The sequence below is a fragment of the Pinus tabuliformis genome, chromosome 5_2 (assembly GCF_031772625.1).
Source record: "Pinus tabuliformis cultivar Carrire ecotype Pingquan chromosome 5_2, CPIR1, whole genome shotgun sequence".
Classification (NCBI taxonomy): Eukaryota; Viridiplantae; Streptophyta; class Pinopsida; order Pinales; family Pinaceae; genus Pinus; species Pinus tabuliformis.
The window spans coordinates 1,092,972,770-1,092,998,602 of NC_142306.1; the positions used below are offsets into that span (position 1 = coordinate 1,092,972,770).

The following is a 25,833-nucleotide window of genomic DNA, read 5'->3' on the forward strand; positions in this document are numbered from 1 at the left end:
GCATGGCCAACAAACAGGCCATTAGAGCTAGCAAAGCAGAACCATAAATACAAGAATTGAAAGCAGAGGTAAGGGTTTACAGAAAAACTTACTGAATGAGTTGAGCCCGTGCAAACAAGGGACGAAGCTGCGAACCAAGGTCATGGCCGCAGAGTGCCCACTGCTCACAAGGAGCAAGAATAGTTAGTGACAGAAGAAAACGAGGTAGAAATGAAAAGCATAGAAAGAAAACTCACCTCTGGTTGAATGTCAGATGAGAGCCGAGAGTCGAGCCACCCCGCAACCATGACCTACAAAAAATGCCAAGCAAATAATCAAACAACGAAGCAAGCACTTTGAAACCAATAGCATAATCGAAGTCAGCATATAACAAAGACCCACAACCAAAATCATAACCAGGGCCGAACAAGACGGAGACCAGAGACCGAGACTAGGGGTTCTAGACCCAGAACCTCGAAACCGAGCTCAGAACAGGAAACATCGCCAACGCATGTAGGTAGAAACCCTCACAGGGATTCATGCCCAGAACTGGTAAAACGAAACCCTTATGAAGCAACCTGAACCAAAACCAGAGACCTCACCTCACGAAGCAGCAGAGTGAAACAACGACAAAATGACCGAGATTAGGGTTTCTTGGGCATAGTAAGAGGCGGGAGAAACAAGACCGAGGACAGGACAGTTGTCCTCACACCTTTAATTTGCCAGTACGCGCCATAAAGTCAATTAACAGATAAAATCATCCACGAAATCATCCCATAAATGATAAGTTGTAAGTGATCAGGGTTGGTCCCATCATGTTGAAATGTTCTGCGTTTTTCCTTCATGCTTTGCCTCTCTCAACCACTTATACTTAGTTTTCCAATGATCACAAAACTCTCTTTCTTACTTTCATTTTTCTTTTCTTTGGGTGCTAGGTTCTCCCTGGTGAAATTCTTCATCACTTTCTTCATTATGCTCCAAGATATCATATTCTTCATTATGCCCCAAGACATCTAAATATTCATTTAGATCAAAATCATGATCTTCTTTATTGGGCAATGAAGCTTGAGATGTAGTAGATCATCCAAAGAATTTTTTGATAGAAAGTTGATTCCCTTTTTTTAAAGACATTTTTGGTATATAATAGCTATATAATAAAAATAAATTATTTAGTATATATGAATCTCATTTCATCAACTAAAACCATATTAAAAAAATAATCTTGCAGTGATCCAAGAAATGATATTAACCAGGGAATATACCTATTTATTCTTTATAATATTTAATAATATACCTATTAATTCTTTATAATATTTAATAATTTCTGAAGTCTTGGTAAACTTTTTTTCAATATTTACAATAAATTGTCTATTTTTTCTATCTATTTCAATCATTTGTACAGGCAGAAAAGTTGAATGTTTTAGCATAAATACAACTTCTGTTTGCATTTAATAATGGTGATTTCAACAACACTATTTCTTGGAGTTCAAAGTGGACATATTCAAATTTTTATTTGAGTTATTATTTCTCTATTCACTTTTTGAAAAAAAAAAACACTCATTTTTTATTTGGTTTAGATTGTGTTAAAGCCATATATAAATACAATTTTTTCTCACATAAAAATAAATAAATTTATATATGAATTGACTTACTCCTTCTTAAACACTTGTTGAAATTTGCCCACAAAGTAGGTTTCTCTCACTGCTTGGACTAAAAAATTTGCAAAATTGTGGTCGTTGTCCTGTTGTGGCCAAAATCAAAACAACAAATTTAACTATTTTTGAAATGCCAACAAAAAGTATGAGGACAACTTGTAAATCTTCATTGTAAATTTCTACTAAATATTGAAGATAAATAAACGTGGAACATTTCTTTTAAGATAAGCAATTTATATCTTCAAAAACATAAGTTTTTAAAATAATTAATTTATATATTAAAAAATACACTTTAAATAATCAAAATTTATATTTCTATTTTAAAAAAAAAATAGTAAAACTAATACGTAAATAAACAAATTCAAATAACTAAGGAGCAGCATACTATATAAACATAAAACAGTAAAAAAAAATCAAATAACTAAGGAGCAACATACTATATAAACATAAAACAGTGAAAATTATAAACATAAATTACTGGAACTTTGAATTACCCAAAGATGACAAAATATTCTAAGCTAAAAATATAGCTGAACATGTAAGACAAATTGATTTACAAATTCAAATAACTAAAGAGAAGCGTACTATATAAACATAAAATAGTAAAAATTATAAACATAAATTACTGGAACTTTGAATTACCCAAAGGTGGCAAAATATTTTGGGTTAAAAATATAGCTAGCATGTAAGACAAATTGATAAGAAGAATAATAATAATTATTACTATTCCTTCTAATGAAATCTGAGTTATTCGTTAATGAATTATTGATTTCATCTTTAAAAAAGATAAAAATTAATACACTTATTTTATTCTTACCTTATTTGATTAAAAAAAGAAAATGGACGCGTTTGTTCTTACTTGGTGTGGAAGACAGTTTGGGTTAAAAAGTTCAATGAAAAAGGTAAATCCTCAAATTGATATTGGGTTGTAAGGCTGGTGTTTTCTAAATGTCTCACGATCTTGACAGAGACTTGTCACTTGAAATTTCAACACAACACAGGTATTTCCAAAAAAATGCCTCCCCTTCTGGATCACTGTACATCAAAATTTAAAATAAATAAAATATAATTTGAAAATCAGAAAAATATTATGATATCACATAGTGTTACTAGTCTCCACCTATTTCCATTTAAAATAATTGCACCTTTCAAAACGTTGTAAAATATAACTAGTGGCTAATCATCACATAGGTAAATTCCTTTTCCAACTTCCAACAATTCTTCGAAATACCATTACTCTATCTAATTTTTCTATCGACTCCAATAACGTATTGTGGCTATTGAGGAGGAATTATGCTCCTCTCTCGTTGTAGGGAAAGGTCCTCTTCTTATAGGTTTTCTTTTATCCTAACCTCCAAATTTTAGAGTGTGGTTTTTTTTCCCGAAGTTGTAGAAACCGTTACAATTTATTTTTTCTTTCTTTGGTTTTGTACAGGTTCGCTAGATGCAAGTCCATTGTCATTATAATGCTCCTCCAAATTACAGCCAGCATAATTCTTCCTTCTTCACCTCAACTTTTAGTTTTCCTTAACATTGGTCAAGTTCTATTCGCAAAATTGAATTAAGATTTCTTTTCATAAATTGAATTAGGATTTCTTTTCATTTCCTTTAAAGAGGGTTTCAGAATTATTAGTGTTTAATGGCTATAAAGTATATGTAAGAAATGAGAACTATAGTTGTAACAATTTTTAAATATCCCTTGGATTTCCCTCTAAAGTGTAGCACACATTCCACTGTAGCTTATATATAAAAACTTTTATAAAGTATTTTTTATATAATTATGTTTATTTTGATTTAACTTCTAGTTATGTATTCTATTATGAACAATATATCCAATATACCAAAAAATTTAAGAAAATAGAAAAAACAAATTTCTTCTTCTAATTATATTTATTTTCATTTAATTCCTTTCCACTGTAGCTTATATATATAAACTTTTATAAAGTATTTTTTATATAATTATGTTTATTTTGATTTAACTTCTAGTTATGTATTCTATTATGAACAATATATCCAATATACAAAAAAATCTAAGAAAATAGAAAAAACAAATTTCTTCTTCTAATTATATTTATTTTCATTTAATTCTTTTTTCTGTAATAGATTATGAACCATATACCCAACCTTATCAAAAATCTCTGAAATTTGAAAAGATACCAAAAAGATTTAGAAAAATTCCCCGACATACACATATTTATTTTCACTTAACTTCAAGTTATGTTTTCCATTATAAACAATATATACCAAAATGCTCCAATGGTTGGCTAAAAAGATTTTTAAAAGTGAGCATAGATGTGTTGTGAATATATTCAATCCCTGCAAAAAGGTATGGGAGGACTGAAAAGAAGTAGAACGGGGGCTTCGAAAAGTGATAGCCAAATATTTGGCGATGATTGATGGAACAGTGAAATATGTGAGAAATCAATCATGCTCCAACTAAATCGCAGAGTTGTTTAGAAATTAGGGTATCCCAAATCAAAGACAACATCATCGCATGCAGTGGCATTGTTTGGAAACAGAGATTCTTTCCAAATACGCCAGTGAGGGAAATTGGAATAAGTCCTGGCTAGGTCATGGCAACAAATCAAGGTGAATTGATGGCGAAGGCAAACAAAACCATAGTAATGATGTGTCCAAAGATTATTTATTACTCATTATGTTGGATCTGAAGTTAATCCATTGAGGATGGATTGCATGGCTGTCGGTTTCTGTTGAAAATGCAACAAGATGGTGGAGCTTAGTGAAAAGGAGTCGCCTTCACTAAGTGGGCCCACAGGCTATTTTTGGCGCAAAGTCTATTTTTAGACTATGTCTATTTTTAGACATATGGATCATGGTCTATGAGTTGCAGGATGCTGTTTATGGATGATTGGTCATGTTGGGAAAAATAGATGGACTTCTATTTTTGGATCACAGCAGGAGTGATCAGAGTCTATTTTTAGATTGATAGTCAAAAATAGAAAAGTCAAATATTATTGTCTCATAATAATATTTAGACTATAAACTTTATCTTATCCTCTTGGAGCACTTCAGTTTGAGCTACAGATGTGGCACATGCAGCTGTCAGAAGGAAATACGCTTTTCTTGTGAGTTAGTTGAGCTATTGCATGCAGGACTTCAGTTAGAACTCATGTGGTTGAGTTCTGTGGAGTTGATGGAGTTATGTTCAGTTTGACTTTGTTAAACTAGTTGTAATTAGTCTAACTGCAAATAGACTAGTGATGAGTGATGTGAATTAATTGATTAAATTAATTCACTAATTATTAACTCATAAAGAAACTAAAGAATACATCAGATAACTTAGTGCATGGACAGTTCAATAGAGACAGGTGTTAGAGGTAAGTGAAAGGGTGAGTTGTGACTATCAGTTGTGCATGAGATTTTTCACATGCATGGATTGAGTTCTGCCAATGAGGACTGCGCAGTGTGGGCCAATACGAAGGCAATTATAGCCTGTGCTCATGTGATTTCCAGTGTGAGTGATTTTCACAAGGTAAATAGGAGTTTGGATCAACCATTCATCATTCATTCTCTTGCAGGGTTGTGCAGTGGAGGCAGGCAAACAGTGGAGGAGATTTGAGGCATCAGATCTGCACTAGTTTGTGTGTAACAGGTGGAGATAGTGCTGGATACTTGAGAGGAGTATTGTACTATGTATTGTTACATGTTCTCAATCATTATAATATACAGATAGTGTGGGGTTTTCAGCTGTATGCTTTCCCCGGGTTACATACTGTGTTAATGTGTGCATGTGACTGATGTTTCATTATTTTTGATGCTGCTAAATTGATGATCAACGTAGAGGAGATTATGTATTGTGCATGTATTTCGAAATAGTGTATAATCGGGATAATATCTATGAATAAGTGTTTATTATTCAAAATTTCTACATGGTATCGGAGCTGTTGATCATCAGATCTATTATTCAGAAAGTGTTTACATCTTATTTCTTCAGGAAAAGTCTGTAATCGGGCCAGGTAGCCTCTGGATTCATCCTTCTTTTGGAAGGTGAGATATCCGGTGAATGCCCATACAATTGATCTCTGTACAAGAAATACTTTGTTCTCACGAATTTTAGATCAGAAGCGGTTGAGTTTTGAGCTGGTGGAATTTGAATTTGCAGCAGTGTTTTCTTGGTGTCAAAGTTGAAATGTCTTTCAACGGATTGCGATTGGAGTATGCTCTTGAAGGCAGCTCAAATTATATTGCATGGAAAGACAGGATGGAGGCGGTGCTAGATGACAATGGGTTGAAGGATTTCATAGATGCTGAAGTCCCAAAACCTACTGATGTCGCTGAAGCTATGGTTTGGCAAAAGAAGACAACAAAGTGTCGAAGGATTCTGTTGGAAGGCGTGAAGTATCACATTGTGTCTAGCCTGCATGCAAAGGCTTCTCCATACTTGATGTGGAAAGCGTTGACAGATCTATTCCAAATCAAAAGCGACCAGAGGAAGTTGGCGCTCAAGGATAAACTCAGAAACATTAAGTGTGAGAATGGAGACAGTATGCCCAGGTATCTCACGAAGTTCACCCAATGCCGGGATGAGCTGGGAAGTGTGGGGGTGACTGTCAATGATGAGGACTTGGTGAGCTTGGCTCTCGTTGGTCTTCCGAAGAGTTGGCATTCCTATCAGAACTCTGTCAATGGTCGAGAGAAATTGCCAGGATGGGAGAGACTTTGGTCGGATCTTGTGCAAGAGGAGATCAGACGGAGCACTAGAGACAGTTCTTCATGCATGCATGATGAGGAGAACTGTGCCTTAGCAAGTAAGGTGAAGAAGGGGAAGGGGAAGGTTTCTCTTTCCGAATCCAGTTCTTCCAATGATGGGAAGAAGGTTGACAAGTCGAAGGTGATATGCTTTCGTTGTCATGAGTTGGGCCATTATGCTACTAATTGCCCAAAGAAGAAATCCAAGAAGGCATCTGGGGAAGGATCTGAAGGTGAGGCACTTGCTTCACAGTTCGAGTTGGATTTCACACTCTTCGCATGCATGGTTTCATCCATGGTGGGAAGTGGTTGGTTTCTTGACAGTGGAGCTTCTTTCCACATGACCGGTGACAAAAGTTTGTTCAGTACTTTGGAGGAGAAAGATCTCCAGATACTCATAGCGATGGGTAATGATGAGAAGTATAGTGTCTCAGGTGTAGGCATGGTTATTTTTCAGAGGGAGCATGGCGCTTGACTTACCTTGACCAATGTCAAGTATGTACCAGGATTGAAGAGAAACTTGGTGTCGATTGCGATGCTGGAAGACAGAGGCTATGATGTAGTCTTCAGTAAGGGAAAGGTTTTCCTTAGACACGTCATCACTAGACAGGTGAAGCAGATTGGTTCACAGGTCAAGAACCTGTATGCTCTTGAGGTTCAAGATGCATGCAAAGCCTTGAGCAGCGAGGCAACTGATGGAGACTTGGTGGTTGAGAGGGAGCGTATATTACCTCTTAACATGCAGAGCCAGAAGAAGTCTCAGACGATTGTGGAGGAGCCATGATTGGTGCAGCAGCTTCAGGAGGTTGTGGAGCAACCACAACAAGGGAAGTTGAGAGGAGATTGAGTAGAGACATCTACTCATGCAGAGACCTCCAGTAGGGGGAAACTTCGAGCCAGGTGGGCAGAGGGATCTCATGCAGCCATACCTCCAGGTAGGAGGTAGGGCGATGTGGATTGATCGTCCCAAGGAGGAGGGGCAGGATCCTTGAGGTACCCAACCTCTTGGATGAGACCTTGCTACGGGAGCCCCGATGTGGAGTAGCAGGAACTGACTGATTGGGTAGAGATAGATGCGGATGGAGTGGCAGAGAGAGCGACAGTGCAGGGAATCCCAGGACAGCGCATAGCTAGCATGCTGCAGCAATGCGAGAGGCACAAGTGTTTTGCACAGTGCTAGGTGGCATAGAGAGGTGTGCAATGGTGTGAGATGCATGGAGATGTTGCAGTAGCGCAGATGTCAGAGAGGGAGCACTTGCAGTAGCAGGTAGAGCTTCAGCATCAGAGTATGTTCCTAGCCCAGCAGAGTGGTCAGTTGGGAGTGTTTTTGTTCCAAGTGTTGTTGGAGCAAGTGGATCGAGCAAATGTGTTGCATGCAGAACATTCCAGAGTTGTAGGATAGGGGTTGCAGATAATCCATATCTTGTTGACAGGGAGTGTTGAAAATGCAACAAGATGATGGAGCTTAGTGAAAAGTCGCCTTCACTAAGTGGTCCCGCAGGGTATTTTTGGCGCAAAGTCTATTTTTAGATTATGTCTATTTTTAGACATATGGATCATGGTCTATGAGTTCCAGGATGTTGTTTATGGATGATTGGTCATGTTGGGAAAAATAGATGGACTTATATCTTTGGATCATAGCAGGAGTGATCAGAGTCTATTTTTAGACTGCCAGTCAAAAATAAAAAATAAAAAGTCAAATATTATTGTCTCATAATAATATTTAGACTATAAACTTTATCTTATCCTCCTGGAGCACTTCAGTTTGAGCTACAGATGTGGCACATGCAGCTGTCAGAAGGAAATACGCTTTTCTTGTGATTCAGTTGAGCTATTGCATGCAGGACTTCAGTTAGAACTCAGGTGGTTGAGTTCTGTGGAGTTGGATGTGGAGTTGATGGAGTTGTGTTTAGTTTGACTTTGTTAAACTAGTTGTAATTAATCTAACTGCAAATAGACTAGTGATGAGTGATGTGAATTAATTGATTAAATTAAATCACTAATTATTAACTCATAAAGAAACTAAATAATACATCAGTTAACTTAGTGCATGGACAGTTCAACAACGACAGGTGTTAGAGGTAAGTGAAAGGGTGAGTTGTGACTATCAGTTGTGCATGAGATTTTGCACATGCATGGATTGAGTTATGCCAATGAGGACTGCGCAGTGTGGGTCAATACCAAGGCAATTATAGCCTGTGCTCACGTGATTTCCAGTGTGAGTGATTTTCACAAGGTAAATAGGAGTTTGGATCAGCCATTCATCATTCATTCTTTTGCAGGGTTGTGGAGTGGAGGCAGGCAAACAATGGAGGAGATTTGAGGCATTAGATTTGAGCTAGTTTGTGTGTAACAGGTGGAGGTAGTGCTAGATACTTGAGAGGAGTATTGTACTATGTATTGTTACATGTTCTCAATCACTATAATATACAGATAGTGTGGGGTTTTCAGCTGTATGCTATCCCCGGGTTACATACTGTGTTAATGTGTGCATGCGACTGATGTTTCATTATTTTTGATGCTGCTAAATTGATGATCAATGTAGAGGAGATTATGTATTGTGCATGTATTCCGCAATAGTGTATAATCGGGATAATCTCTATGAATAAGTGTTTATTATTCAAAATTTCTACAGTTTCTTGAAATGGGATATAAATATAGAGTATGCATTACATGAGTATATGTGTGTGTGTGTGTGGAGTATGAGTATGCATTGCATGAGTATCGGAGAGAGAACAAACGAACATGTCACATGTGTGATGAGTATGGGGAGAAGAGCTAAGTCGAATGTGGACTAAGTAGCCCAAAAAACAGTTTTGATAATAAGTGTTATTTAGAGTTCCCATGCTCAGCAAGATGAAAGGAGAAAATAATCATCTATGTCAAAACTTGCTATAATTTTTAGTCATACCATGCCTGCAACTCAAGACGGTTTGACGAGGGAGAGGTGTAACTAGGGTCCCTCTCCCGTTGGATAGACCACCTACCATTGTATGTGATCATTTCCTAAGTTCACCGTGAATGCATTGTGAATATATTCAATCCCTTCAAAACGGCATGGGAGGACTGAAAAGAAGTAAAACAGAGGCTTCAAAAAGTGATCTAAGATGCATTGTGAATATATTAAATCTCTTAAGAAAGCAAGGGAAGACTGAAAACAACTACAAACTATGATTGCGTGACCATGGCACGACCACTGAACGAACCCCATCCTTAATTGACCATCGATCTTGATAAGGATTCCAGAGTAACCTTACTTCCTCGTCTGTTTCAATCATGGCCCATATATATCCATTTTCATCAATCTGAGCCAGAAGTCCTTAAAGCTAGGCGTGAGGGTAAAGATGATAAGAAGAAATTATTATTGAAGCATTCATATATTTTTTTAGATGGGCAGGCTCTAGGGTTTATTTCTCTATCAATGTTGCAATAAATATAACACGCCCATCACATAATAATAAAACCACAATCAAAATACACAAAGCCAAGTAAATATAGAGAAAAATTCAATTTATTAAAAACTAAAAAAACAAAACACTACTGCCTCAGAGAGATATCCAGCAAGCATGCATAGAAAAACGAATAGATATATCCAACAAGCACGCATAGAAAAACAAATAGAGCAAAGCATCTCTCTCAAATATAAGTAGTGTGAAACACTGACTATGGCTATGACTTACTGGTTACTTGGTCGGCTGAGTTCTAGGTTCTGTAGCATTCAAAGTTCCAGACTTGGCAGAGTTTTTCTTATGCCCCTGCTCCTCACCACGTTCCACAATGAATAACTTACATATTACAGTTGATTAGAATTTGACACGAATTGGAAGTTGCAACTTGCAAGCGAATCACCATAAATTCGTAACATAACTGGGCAGTGGGTAGCTGGGTATTAATTACTATACCATTTATCTCTTGAAAACTGGAAGTTGACATTTTTATGACTTAGTCCGGAATCCAGATAGTTGTCACTTGCGAAATTACGATACGGGTAACGGATCCAAGGATTATTAAATAAGATATTAATAATGTTAATGAATCATGATTCACAATGATTCACTCTCCGTTCAACTCAAGGTTATATATATATATATATATATAACTTTTCATTTTTTAGTATGCCCGTCATATTGACGTTTTTAAAAATTATTGGCAAGTTACAAATAACATGGAGATTTGGAACTAGAAAATATTTTACGTGTAAAAAGGCCAAATACAAGTATATAGGCGTCAAATTTAACCCCTAAAAGCACCCTTAAGCTTCCAAATCCAAATTATGAAGTAAACTTTCTTTTAATTAAATCACAATTAATTAATTCTAAGTTGTAATAATACTATCTAAACCTTAAATATTTGTGTTATGTTTCGCGAATACTTAAATCTTAATAATGTTCTATATGATGTTATACACTAAAAACGTCATTCTATTAAAATCGTTTTTTAATATCTTCTTTAATAATGTTATATATAATGGGTTACACTAGGTTTTGTCATTTTTTTATTATTATTATTTAATATTTTCTTGTGCACAAACAATAATTAAGTGGTATATTTTTATACTTCACTTAGTTTGTAATGAAACAATGATGATAATTAAGTTGTAAAAGATTTTTTTTAAAAGAACTTTATAGTTAATATTGTTCACTTTCAAATTTATTGTTAGATGATTGAAAAAAGATCTGTCGTCAAAAATATAATATATATATATATATATATATATATTAATATTAATATTAAAAAGACACATAAAAACATTATCAAAACAGTGATAAGGATTAAGTCGACCAATATTAATCAGTTGTGAAATCCTCCCGTGCACAACCCCAAGAAAGTGGAGAGCATATTTCTCCTGTGTCTAATGGGTAATGGCAGGGCTTTAAATATGTTGAGTTTGGTGTTCTCTGCATGTGTGCTGGTATTGGAATTGGCATTCAAGTGGGATTCAAGTGGTTTCATGCGCATTCATGATGGTGGCTGCCATGTTCTTGGGTAAGAGATAAATTTCTTCTTGGGTTTGGATTTTTTGAGCTTTCTGCCCTTTTAATAAGAAGGGGTCTAGGGCTATCCAGGTTATTACTATAGTGTAACGGTTTCAATTTTGGTTCTTAGTGTAGGAAAGGCAAAGGAGACAAAGCATGAATAATTCACACATAAAACATGAGCTGTTGCTTTTCTATTGATCACACAAAACATGATTCTTACAATGAACCTGGTGAAGGGTATTTAACCTTTTCCAACTAGCGAATTGTCTAAAATATCTTGACATGCAACCACACACTAAAAGTCGTTTATCACCTAACTCAGCTTGACTCAACACTCAAACACTCAATCACTCAATCAATTAATTAATTGACTCTCTAATTTTAGCCAACTCCACATGCAAGAGTAATTATCTTATTTTAACACTCCCCCTTAATTACGACTGCTAAACTAAAACATGACTCATGACAACTCAAACATGTTTGCTAGTCTATGTCTCAGCTAGGCTTACAACACCCAAGTTTCTTCTATGAAACTCAAACACATCTTGTGTTAATGACTTAGTAAATATATCAGCCAATTGATCACTAAATTTACAAGGCTTCAAGTGAACTTCTTCATTGCTCACAAGTTCTCTAATAAAGTGATATCTAGTATCAATATGCTTGCTTTTCTGATGAAACACACTATTCTTGGATAGTGCAATTGCTTAGGTGTTGTCACAATATATTGTTGTTGATCCTTGTTGTTTCTGCTTGAGTCCATCAAATACTCTTCTTAACCACACTGCTTGACATGTTGTTGATGTTGCTGCTACATATTTTGCTTCTATTGACGAAAGTGTCACAATGGGTTGCTTCTTAGATGCCCATGAAATCACACCTGAACCAAGGTGGAACACAAAACTAGAAGTGCTCTTCCTATCATCCAAACTACCTGCAAAATCACTATATGTGTATCTAATCAGATCCTTCTTTTTTGTGCTTGCATACATTATGCCACAATCTCTAGTTCCTGTTATGTATCTCAAAATTCTTTTTCCTGCACTCCAATGTGTGTCTTTTGGAGTCTCTTTAAATCTGGAATTCAAACTCACTCCTTGCATGATATCCGGTCTTGTAGTTGTAAGATATATGAGGTTTCCAACCAATATTTTGAATAGAGTTGGATTGACATATGATCCTTCATCATTATTGCTTAACTTTGTACTTGTGCAACTGGTGTTAGGGACAGGTTTGCAATTTTCCATCCTGAATCTTTTCAACAAATCTTTGGAATATTTATTTTGACAAATAAAAAAATCCTTTTTCAGATCACTCAACTTCTATGCCAAGAAAATATTTCATGAGACTAAGATCTGTCATCTCAAATTCTTTCATCGTGGTTGCTTTAAATTCATCTATCTCAAGATCGCCTGTAAAAATCATGTCATCAACATATAAGTAAACAATCAAAATTTGTCCATGATCATTTACCTTTGCATATAAGGTAGGCTAAATGTTGCTTCAAAATACATTCTTGATCATGTAGATGTCAATTATGTTATACCAAGCTCTAGGCACTTACTTCAGCCTTTAGAGCGCTTTCTTCAACCTATAAAATTACTCTTCATTACTCTCAACTTCATATTCTGGAGGTTGCTGCACATAAATTTCTTCTTCTAGAATTCCATTCAAGAAGGTTGATTTCACATCCATCTGATATACTTTCCACTTGTTTTGAGTTTTTGTGGCTAGAATTGCTCTTACAGTATCCAATCTAGCTACCGGAGCAAATGTTTCTCCAAAATCTATTCTCGGTTGCTGCAAGAATCCTTTTGCTACAAGTCTTGCTTTAAATCTGTCAATTTCACCTTTCTCATTCAACTTTGTCTTGTACACCCACTTCACACCAATGAGAATTTTTTCCTTTGGTAAATCAACCAAATCCCATGTATCATTCTTTTCAATAGCTTCAATTTCTTCATCCATGGCTTGCACCCAATTTTCATCTCTGATTGCTTCTTCAAACGAAGAAGGTTGGAATGACATGAATGCAAAATTTGAACTAACATCTAGATCATCATAAATATCTTTCAAACTTCTCATCTTCTCTTACCATTGCTTGATTCATTACCTGATTGATTGCTGGAAGAATCCTGATCTGTTGATCTAGTTGAAGATCCATGCTGCTCTGAAAATCTTAGTCCTTGTTGGTGTGTCTCTGTTTGGTGTCTTCACCTATGATTCTTGTTGCTCCTTTTCTGCTGCATCATCTTCTTCCATCAGTGGCACTTGTGCATCAGTTGTTTTATCTACAGTTCCATTCCATGAATCTTGTTCCTTGAACACAACATCTCTGCTAATTATGGTATTCTTTGTGACAGGGTTATACAATTTGTAAGCTTTTGAATGCTCACTATAACCAGTGAATATGCATTTTTCACTTTTATCATCCAATTTTCCTCTTCGCTCCTTAGGCATGTGTGCATAAGCTACACATCCAAATACTCTGAGATGAGATACGCTGCAATGCGTACCTGGCCATGCTTGTTCTGGTACTCTGTTCATCACACTCTTTGTAGGAGACTTGTTGATCACATAAATAACACATGCAACTGCTTCTGCCCAATGCTCATTAGACAAGTTTTTGCATTTCAACATGCTTCTTACCATGTTCATAATTGTCTTTTTCTTTCTCTCTGCTACACCATTCTGCTGCGGTGTGTACTTGGTTGTAAATTGTCTTCTGATTCTAGGTTGTTTGCAGTAACATGGAATTCCTTTGAGACATATTCTCCACCACGATCTGACCTCAATACCTTGATCTATCGATCACTTTGGTTCTCTTCTAAGGCTTTGAATTCTTTGAACTTTTCAAAGGTTTCAGACTTCTGCTTCAAGAAGTAGACCCAAGTCTTTCTGTTGTAGTCATCAATGAAAGTGAGGAAGTAACAACTTCCACCAATCGATTGTGTCCTTATAGGTCCACACAATTCTGTATGCACTAGCTCAAGGGGTTGCTTTGCTCTATATGTAACTCCCTATGGAAAACTTTCACGGTGTTTCTTTCCGAAGATGCAACACTCACAAGTAATAACAGGTTCTTTGATGGGAGGTAATCCTCTGACCATCTGTTTCTACTGCAACAATCTTAAACCATAAAAGTGCAAGTGTCCAAATTGAAAGTGCCATAACCAATAATCATTAGAACATGCAACTGTAAAATAACTCACCTAACTATTGTAATTCATAATTAGAGGAAAGAGAATGTTCCTCATCATATGTACCTTTGCTATCAGCTGCTTGCTTTGGGGCTTGTCATATATAACACATTCTTGACCTTGAAAGATAACTCTATATCTTTTCTGTGTCAATTGGCCAACACTTAGCAAATTATGTTTGAGACTAGGAACATAATATACCTCTGAGATTGCCTTCGACTCCCCTTGCTTGGTCAGAATGTTGACCACTCCTTTGCCATCTACTTCCATAGTCTTGTTGATCTGAATTGGATCCATGAAGAATAATCAAAGCACCATGACTGTATCAAATCAAGACAAAACTTCAAATTCAAGAGCACAGAGTGATCAGGAAGACCTCTGAACAGTGGCAGTTGGCAGCCAACGAGGAACGACGAGGGCCTCGGTCAAAGCGCGCTGACCGAGGCCCATGGAGACCACGCAGGAGGCGAAACTAGCACCTGGGAAGCCTGGATCGGGAAAAGGAAGTAGTTTCTAATGCGCGATTATGGGCAAAACCCCTCGAGAAGGAGAGGCCCTGAGCGCTTGGTCGCATGACAGCCGGGAAAATCGTGGGGAAAAGCGCTAAAGGCTAAAGGCGGGATCCGCGCTCCAAAACCGGCAGTATCTATCGGGGGCACCCTTGGGCGGTAAGCAGATTTGGAGAAAAACAAGTGATTCCACTCAGTGCCCAATGCGTGGCAAGCGGAGGAGAGAGAAAATCGCCGCTCATTGTGCGCTAACGGTCGAGCAAGTCAACCGCGCAAAATGAGAAAATGGCATCGGATCTGAGGACTCCAGATCTAACGGCTGAGATCGCGCCTGATGAAAGAACCGGATTTGACAGGGAATTGAGCCACCATGTATAAGGATTTGAGGTCCAATTTGACCGCTGAGGTGGCGGACGTGTCATTTCTCGACACAACCGAAGAACTGAACTGACAAGGCAAAGTTGGCGTAGTTCGTAGGAGGACAAGTGGCCACTCCCTGTGAGCTGTTGATGAAGACGCAGAGACAGGGAAATCCAAGCGAGCAGCAGTAGGCGACCCGATGGGGGATGGAAGGGGAAACAAGTAGTCATGAGCCAGAGTGGCTTTAAGCCATAAACACACAAAAAACAAGACACCGAGAGAGAACATCGAGAGGAAGAACTGGAGAAATAAGAAGACGAAAACAGAGAACGAAGAGACAGTGAAGCAAAGAGCAGAAAGACAGAGAGTTGAGCTAACCTACAACATAAGGCAGCATCAAGCCATCCCTGAGAGGATCTATTGAGGAACTGAGCACCACATCGGGCTCCTCCCATTAAATACCAGAGAGGTCAAGAGTTGGAAAGGAAAAGAGTTTGTGCACTCTAGTGGCTTGGGGAATCCAAGAACCACCCTGCCAAGCAATTCTGTTTCAGGAAACTCAGATTGAGCTCCTAATTATAATTCTCTGCTTTAAATACACAATAAAATAAGGCCACCGCTGAAAGCTAGCCAGAGACGTAGCCTTGGAGGATAGTGTGAACTCCTTATTAATTTGTTGTGTTCTTATATTTTCTTACTGTGTTTCTCTGTTGTTTTCCATATTTTCAGTGTCTGTGTATTTTGTAATCTAAACGATCTGTTGCCTAAAATAACATAGACACACACCAGCACATGAGTCTGTAATGTCTTCATTCAATAATTAATTAACTGAGGTCACTCAAGAGTGATTTTTAGATCAAGTGGTATCAGAGCTCTTGGTTGTTAAGGTTAGACAAACTTGTGTTGGTTTAGTTGTTGAATGCTCACTAGATCAAAGCTCAAATTAGGAGAAGGAGAGTTGGTCGAAACTAATCCTGAAATTGGGAGAGTCTATCCTCGGAAGAAAATGTCAGAGGAAGGTTCTATGGAGCCAGACCCTCAATTCATAGAAAGTTTCCTAGCCATAAAGTCCATGGTAGAAGAAATGTATAGGGACTTTAGAAAACATAAGGAGGAAGATTCATCAGGCTCTAAACAAGACAAAGAAGAAGATAAGTCTCACTTCCATGACCACTCCAAAGGAAAAGGGAAAGAGGAAAGCTTCCTCACACCTCCTAATAGCCCTGAACACAAAAAGAAAGCATATTTGATCAAGCTAGATGTTAAATTTGATTTACCTATATATGATGGAGAGCTAAATGCAGAAAAGTTGGACAATTAGATTAGACAAATTGATGTTTATTGCAAGGTACAAAACATCGACTCAGACAAGAGCAAGATTCAGCTGACAAGCCTACTCCTAGGAGGCACTGCCTTGGTTTGGTGGGAAGGCAGGACCCAAGCTGGTATGAAAAGACATGGTAAGACTATCTCTGTCTGGAGTGAATTTGTTTTTGCAATCAAGAAGCAGTTCTATCCATTGGCCTACATTCAACAAGCCATGATGTGTTGGAAAACTCTTCGACAATTGAAAGGGAAAAGTGTGCAAGGGTACACTCAAGAATTCAGAAAGAGAGCATTGATTCTAGGAATCTAATTAGACTCATCAGAGACTCTGTTGAAGTACATTGGTTTTCTACACAGCTACATGAGGCATACCATCCTCATGTTTAGTCCCACTAGTATAGGTGAGGTATCTGTACAAGCTACTCATCTAAAAGCTAGAGGAAATAATGGAAGTACAGAAGTTGGGGGATCATCCCAACCCACTGCAAGCAAGAATAAGGAGAAAAGAAAGCAGAAGTGGAAAGCAAGGAAGGCTAACACTTCACAGAAGAGCAAAGCTTCATGCAGTCACTATAAAAAGGATGGGCATGATGATGAGCATTGTTGGATTCTGCATCCATAGCTGAAACCTAAGAAGTTCGAGGGCAAGAAGAAGAAGACTACTACAACTATTCAGAAAGATTTGGGGTCAAACTTAGGAGATGAAACAACCATTGCAGCCACAAGTATAAAAGGTAAGAATTCTTAAGCATCTACTAGTAATTATGCACAATCTATTACTGATGAAGAAAATGAGAGAAAAAGACATGAGATTTTCCATATTCGAGTTATTTCCAAACATCAAAAGATTGATACTTGTTTGATAGTGGCTCACAAGTAAATGTAATTTCTGAAGAAATTTTTAAGAACTTGGGATTAGTAACTACACCTCACAAGAAACCATACCCATTAGGATGGTTGAATGATAAAGCACAACTACAAGTGACTAGATAGTGCAAACTCAAGTTTTCTTTTGGGTCAACATTTGTAGATGAGGTTGAGTTAGACATAATTCCTTTGGATATATGTGGAATTGTTTTAGGAAGTCCTTACTTGTATGATAAAAAAGCTATTTTCTATAGAGCTGAGAACAAGTATCTACTTGTTAAAGATGGAATCGAATACTTTGTAAGAGCTCATAAGCTCAAGAATAATTATACTCTCATAAACTCAGGGCAGATGAAAAGAATGATAAATTCATGCAAACAATTCTTACTGATGGTTGTAAAGGAAAAGAAACCTGATAAAACCAATGTATTTGAGGGTTGTAATGCTGAACAATAAGCTGATTTAGAAAAGGTTGTTTCAAAGTATGATATCTTGTTTCAAGAACCTAAAGGTCTTCCACCCAAAAAGGAAATAGTACATGATATTATTTTGCAGTAAGATGCTCCATTACCTAACATCGGAATGTACAGGTTGTCTGCTTTAGAGAATGCTGAAATCAAGAAGCAAGTGCAGGAGTTTCTCGAGAAGGGATTCATCAAGCCTAGCATATCACCATGTGGGTCAGCAATCGTTTTGGTGAGAAAGAAAGATGGCTCATGGAGAATGTGCATTGACTACCGAGAACTAAATAAAATAACAATAAAAAATCGTTATTGTTACAAAACCAGCTCACAAAAAGATAGAAAATATAAATCAATGCCTTAGAATTCAGCCTCTTCGAGGGGGAAACCTCCTTTACATTACATAAATGAACAATTCTTGGATGATTCAAATGAAAAAACCTCATTTCTATATATATGAGTCTAAGGGGTCACAATATAACCAAGCCGACCTAACAATAATAATATAAGCACACAAAAATAACAATAGAGGGATTCTATGGGGCACAGTAATAACAATATGGGGACAATAGGGGCACAACAATATTAATAAGGGATACAACTACAATATTAATGGGGGCATCACTAGTATTATAGGGACCTAACATGCCCCTCTCCTTCAAAAAAGTGTTTTCCTCAACGCTTGAGTAGTTATGGATGCTTCTGTATAAAATTCTCATCCTCCCATGTGGAATCTTCAGCGGATAAGTTCTTCCACTTTATGAGATACTCTGAAATGGAACGATTTCGTAGTTGTCGAGTTCTTGTTTCTATGACTGCTTCCGGTTCCAATATAATTTTTCCTTCCTCGACAAGTTTTGGCATTATTGTTTGAACTGGGAGCTTGTCGCCTATAACCTTCTTTAAACATGAAACATGAAAAACTGGGTGCACTCGAGAAGCTGCAGGAAGCTCTAATTTGTATGTCATATTACCAATATTTTGCAACACCTTGTACGGACCATAATACTTTGGTGACAATTTCTTATCCTTCTTAGATTGCTTGAGGGACATTTGTTTATATGGTTGTAGCTGTAGGAATACCCAATCACCTACATCAAAACTTCTTTCACTGCGATCTTGATCTGCCTGTTGTTTCATTCTATTCTGTGCCAACACGAGGTTATCCTTTAAGAGTTGGAGAACTTTTTGTTGTTGCTCGATGTGATGTTCCACTGCTTGAACCTTAGAATTTTCTCTTAAATATGATGTGATGGATGGTGGCTGATATCCATAAAGTGCCATAAATGGGGTCATTTTTGTTACAGTATGGAAGGAAGTGTTATACCACCATTCCAAAGGCAACCATTTGACCCATTATGTCCATGTATCAGATACAAAGCAACGAAGATATCCTTCCAAACATTCTTTTACTATCTCCGTTTGCCCATCAGATTGAGGATGATAAGATGAGCTATGAGCTAACTGAGTACCAAGAGAAGAAAATAATTTTGTCCAAAAAATTCCTGTAAAAATGGGATCTCTGTCACTTACAATAATTTTTGGGTTTCCATGTAGCTTTTGAATTGTTTCCATAAATGTCGTAGAAACTATACTGGCTTTAAATGGATATGATAATGCACAAAAGTGTGCATACTTGGTAAGTTTGTCAACTACCACCATGGTGACACTCTTTCCCTTAGACTTGGGTAAACCTGTGATAAAATCCATTGAAACCTCCTCCCAACGTTGGCTTGGAATGGATAAAGGTTGTAATAGACCTGGTGTCTTAATTGTTTCAACTTTATTTTGTTGGCATACCAAACATTCCGCCACAAACTTTTGAATATCCGATTTGAGGCCATCCCAAAAAAATTCCTTCTTAACCCTGTGGTAAGTTTTTAAAAATCCTGAGTGCCCTCCTAAGGGAGAAGCGTGCAATTCCTGAAGAATCTTTTGTTTGAGTTGGGAATTCTTACAAAGGTATAAGCGATCTTTGTACCATAATGAATCATTTTTCCAGCTAAATGTATCAGATGTACTGGAATCTTGTTGTAACTTTCGAATAAGTTCCCACACTTCTTCATCGTTTTTCCATTCCTCCCTTGCTTCGTTTATCCAATCTGGTTGGATAAGAGAAATGGCGCACAAAAATGCTTCCACATCCTCATCCTTTCTTGAGAGTGCATCTACCACAACATTTTGCTTCCCTTTTTTGTATATGATTTCAAAATCATAACCCAACATCTTTGTGACCCATTTTTGTTGTTCTTCAGAGGATAATATTTGTTCTAAAAGGTATTTAAGGCTATCATGATCTGTTTTTACCTTGAAGTGTCTTCCCATTAGGTAGGGTTGCCATTTCTTAAGTGCATGTAGTATTGCCAACAATTCCTTCTCATAAATAGCTTTGTGTAAATAATTTCCCTTGATTGGACGACTTTCGAAAGCAACGGGTCTTTCATCTTGCATTAAAATAGCACCAATTCCATTTCCAGAAGCATCACATTCCACAATAAAGGTTTTTGTGAAGTCTGGTGTAGCTAAGACCGGTGCTTGGCACATTTCCTCTTTAAGATCTTCGAACGCCTTTGTTGCTTCTGGAGTCCATGAAAATGCATCTTTCTTCAACAATTTTGTTAGAGGTGCTGCTATTTTCCCATAATTCTTAACAAACTTGCGATAATACCCTGTCAACCTGAGAAATCCTCCCAAATGCTTTATGGATGTGGGGATTTCCCATTCCTTAATGGCTTTAATTTTGCTAGGGTCTACCTTAACTCCTTCATGAGATACAATATGACCCAGATATTCCACCTCTTGTACTCCAAAGAAACATTTGGATCTTTTTGCACATAATTGTTTCTCCTCCAATAGTTGTAGCACCCTGTCAACGTGTCCAACATGATCCTTCCAAGACTTGTTGTAGATTAGTATATCATCAAAAATATTAACACAAATTTTCTAAGGAAGGGTTTGAAAATGGAATTCATCAAACCTTGAAATGTAGAAGGTGCATTGGTAAGGCCAAAAGGCATGACCAAAAACTCATAGTGACCCTCATGAGTTCTAAATGTTGTTTTCGAAATGTCTTGAGTCTTCATTCTGATTTGATGATATCCTGAATGAAGATCTAACTTGGTGAAGTAAATTGATCCATGCAATTCATCCAATAATTCATCGATGACAGGAATGGTTAACTTATCTTTAATAGTGAGCTTGTTGAGCTCCCTATAATCCGGACATGTGCCATGATCCATCCTTCTTGTGCACCAATACTACTAGAGCAAAGAAAGAACTTTGGCTAGGTTGAATTATACCAGCCTCAAGCATTTCTGCAACCATATGTTCAATTTCACTCTTTTGGGCATAAGGATATCTGTACGGCCTGATGTTTGGAGAAACACTTCCTGGAATCAAATGAATAGCATGATCATGATCACGAATAGGTGGGAGACCTTTGGGAGTCTCAAATACCTTGGAATGATTGTCCAAGACCTTTTGGAGATCTGGAGCAATAGATGAATTCGATGTGGAAACATCTAGCGAACATAATTGTGCAATTACACCTCGTTGTTCCTTTTTTAGAAGCTTTGTCATACCATTAGAGCTTATTATCTTTCCCGGTTTCCCTGCAATACCCCTTAATTCAACTTCCTTTCCTTCCGCATAAAATTTCATAAAAATTTCTTGAAAGTTAAAAGCTATTGTACCCAAGGATTGTAGCCATTGGACTCCTAGTACAACATCAACACCTCCCATTGGAATGGAAAGCATTGGGCTTTTCAATACATATTCTCCCATGGATAACTTGATATTATGGCACTTTCGAGAGCAATTTATCGTTCCTCCATTTGCAACCATCAATTGACACTCTGGTGCTGGATATAGGAAGCAATTCAATTCTTTTGCTATCTTACAATGAATAAAATTGTGGGTACTTCCTGAATCAATCAACACTATTACCTTTTTCTTCTTGATTTGTCCTTCTTGTTGAAAATAATACTGAGAGGGGGGGTGAATCAGTATTATCAGATCAATCAAACTTTTTCAATTTCATGCTCAGAAACATATACGCTACTTCAATTAAGTGAACCCGCGTGTACACGCTACTGTGTCTAATGAAACTCGCGTATATCCAGCGATCTTATAATTCAGTTAGCTTAATCTTCAGTAAATGCATCAGATCATTATTAAGCATATTAACAGTAAACAGGTGCAGAATAACAGAACAGAACATCACACAAGAGCCACACACATGAACACCATGATATAAGGTGGAAACCCAATGTGAGTGAAAACCACCTGCTGCAATTCGTCTCTTTCTTCTTTAATAAGAAACTTCTTTTACAATGCACTGGTGCAGTCATTTACCAGCACGCAGGCTGCAACCTGCAGAGGGCTACAACCCTCATAGCTCTTGTACTAGCCGATCCATTTACTAGTACGTAGGTACCAACCCTACAGAAGGCTACAACCTTCACTCGTTTTCCAGCTGCTCCTGGAAGGGAGCTACAACCCCCTTGGCTCTTGTACTGGCTGATATGTTTACCAGTACGTAGGTGCCGACCTACGATCTTCCCGGGACCACGTTTCATACATTTTCATACTGGATCCATGAAACAATCATCATTGTAGAACAACCTGCATCATCAATCACTGAAACACCCAATTCTGAATCACTGTAACCCTGTCAACAACAACCAGACAACATAACAACAACCAGATCCAACTTCATCTTCAAATATCATACTTCACATTGTATACGCTACTTGGATGAACCCAACCTGCGTGTATACGCTCTTTTACCAAAGCCAACCCGCGTACAGATCTGCAAATTCTAACTTATAACTCTGCAGCTATATCAGACATCAAAACATACCCAGATCATAATAATAAACATGCGTCAGTAGATCTGATCTATCCACAGGCAAACCATATGAAGATAATCATTCCAAGCCTTGAGATCTCGTTCCATCATTCATCATCCTCCACATGAGTGAAACCTTGATTCAGATCACCAACCCATAACCAGCACTTGGATCTCACACTTCCTCAGATCTTCATCACTCACACACTCTTGCACCTTGCTTACCTTCATTTGCCTAATGATCTTCTCCTTATATAGCCTTAGGCCCTTTACAATACCAAGAGCCAAAACCATATCAACTTCAAAACTAGGGATCAACACGTCCGTCGAGACGCCATGGTCCAAAACCAAAGGCACAACTTCCAAGGACTAACCGCCATGGACCAAAGGTACGTTTTCACATACACGCGCTTTTACTGAAGCCAACCTGCGTGTACACGCGACTTGGGCTTAACGAACCTGCGTGTATGAATTGTCTTGGCCTGCTATACTCAGATCTGTCCTCTGATTAAGTTGCCATCACCTGTACCACCTGTACCAACCTCTGAGCACCTGTACCAGCCTCTGAGTGAGTTGCCATCAAGGACAACACTTGAATCATAATGCCAACAATCTCCCCCTTTGGACTTGATGGCAACCACCACACCAAGTCACTCTCCCCCTTTGACATCAAGGGCAAAGGGCGTACCAAGATATCCTCTTCTTTGGTATACCTTCTGCTGTCCATACTCCCCCTGAGTACCTGCTGCAATCTCCAAATGTGCTCCCCCTTTGTGTATGCCAAAGTGTACCAATCTATCCATCCTGCTCTTGCTGAATTGTGCTGTTCATGCTCCCCTTGACTGTAGGCAAGATCTGCAAAAGATGTTCTTCAAGAAGAACAAGGACTTATACATCATAGAAGACCTTCCTATCACCAAAAGACTCAATACATACATTCATCACCCAACCTAGTGGGGATATACCAATATTGACTCATCTACCTAACCATGTGGAGATACATTAAGAGTTTACTCATGATAAGACATGAACATTACATCATTCATCCCAGGCATAGTGGGGAAACCAACATAGGCCGTTACATGACCTTGACATCATAAAAGAGATACATGACATAGAGATGAAATATCTAGACCAGGACTTATGAAGGCCACCAGCAGCATCACGATCTGTACCATAAGCATCAGCCTGCAATACCATTCCTTTGATCAAACAGCAAGATGTATCATAGACTTTATCAACAGCTTCTAACCATAATGCCAACAATGCATTATTTGAAGTATATGCTCCCCCTGAGCTTGTGCCATAAGTATCAAGACATTTCCAGACATCCTCAGCAGACTGTAACTGTTAACCAATAGAACATATACTGGACTGGATCATATCAGACCCCTTTTCTGAGTCTGTCCCCACTGCTTTTTCACAAACTGACATATACGCGACTTTGTAGTGTGAAACTCGCGTATATACGCGGATTTGCTTCATGAAACTTGCGTATTAGAATTAGAACACTGAAGTTCTATGCCTTCAGCTCCCCCTGAGTCTGTTATGTCTGTGCTGTGCTGAGTACCCTGTGCTGTGCCACATCTTTCTGGCTGAACTTCCTTCTTCTTCCATATCTTCAAGCATGTTGATGATTTCTTCTTATCATGAGCTTTGTTCCTGCAATCCTTTGCTCTATGTCCAAACTTGTTACATGCATAGCATCTTACATGTTTCATATTCCTCCTATAGCAATCAGCAGCTTTGTGACCAAACATATTGCAAGAAAAGCAATATCCATTAAAGTACCTTGAATGTGATGATCTTTCTGCATGATGGTCTTGAAACCTTCTTTTTCTACATATGGCTGCAACATGTCCAAGATTATGACATACATAACATTCAACATTATTCATGGGAGGAGTAAAAGATTTTCTTTGAGGAGTCTCTTTCCTTGATTGTTGATGAGGTTGACCTTTCATCTCCTTGTAGAGCCTTTCAGATTTTGCATGAGAGATTCTTGTCTTACTTTGTGAACCAGATTCACCTTCAATAGACTTATGAAAACCAAGACCAGTTTTGATAGCAGGGGACCTTTGATTACTAAGAATATCATCCAAGATCTTAGTACTATCTTGAAATCGTAATAGTTTATCCTTTTCTTCTAATTTACTTTTCAAGATATTTACCTCAACTTGATGTTGCTCTTCTTTGTCTAGACATTGCTTCTTCAAGGTCTCTTCAGCTTTCCTTCCTTCATCCAACTGATGCCTTAGTTTGAGGATCTCGTTTTCTTGCTCTTTATTCAGTGCTAGCAGCATTTGTCGAGTTCTGGAGGCACATTCCGACAGATCTTCTAATTTGATGATTTCTTCTTTGAGGGCATTCTCCTTTTTGCTAGGTAGATCTTGCTGATCTATGGTTTGATCTGATGCTTCATTTGTTTGTCCATCTTCATTCTGAGGTGATTCAGGATCTGAATTCTTACTTCCACTCAACGGCAGGTTGTCATTGTTCCTTTGAGCTGTCTTCTTCTTCTGACGTGCTTTCTTCCCCATTACGAATCTCCTTCAAGCGATCAAGCTTCTCTGAAGGACCTGCTCTGATACCAATTGTTGAAAATAATACTGAGAGGGGGGGTGAATCAGTATTATCAGATCAATCAAACTTTTTCAATTTCATGCTCAGAAACATATACGCTACTTCAATTAAGTGAACCCGCGTGTACACGCTACTGTGTCTAATGAAACTCGCGTATATCCAGCGATCTTATAATTCAGTTAGCTTAATCTTCAGTAAATGCATCAGATCATTATTAGGCATATTAATAGTAAACAGGTGCAGAATAACAGAACAGAACATCACACAAGAGCCACACACATGAACACCATGATATAAGGTGGAAACCCAATGTGGGTGAAAACCACCTGCTGCAATTCGTCTCTTTCTTCTTTAA

At 37.7% G+C, this 25,833-nt stretch overlaps 1 pseudogene; it reads right to left on the bottom strand.

Annotated features, from left to right (window-relative positions):
• Positions 1–25,833, bottom strand: part of LOC149163051 (transmembrane 9 superfamily member 7-like) — a 50,341-nt pseudogene that overhangs the window by 8,752 nt on the left and 15,756 nt on the right.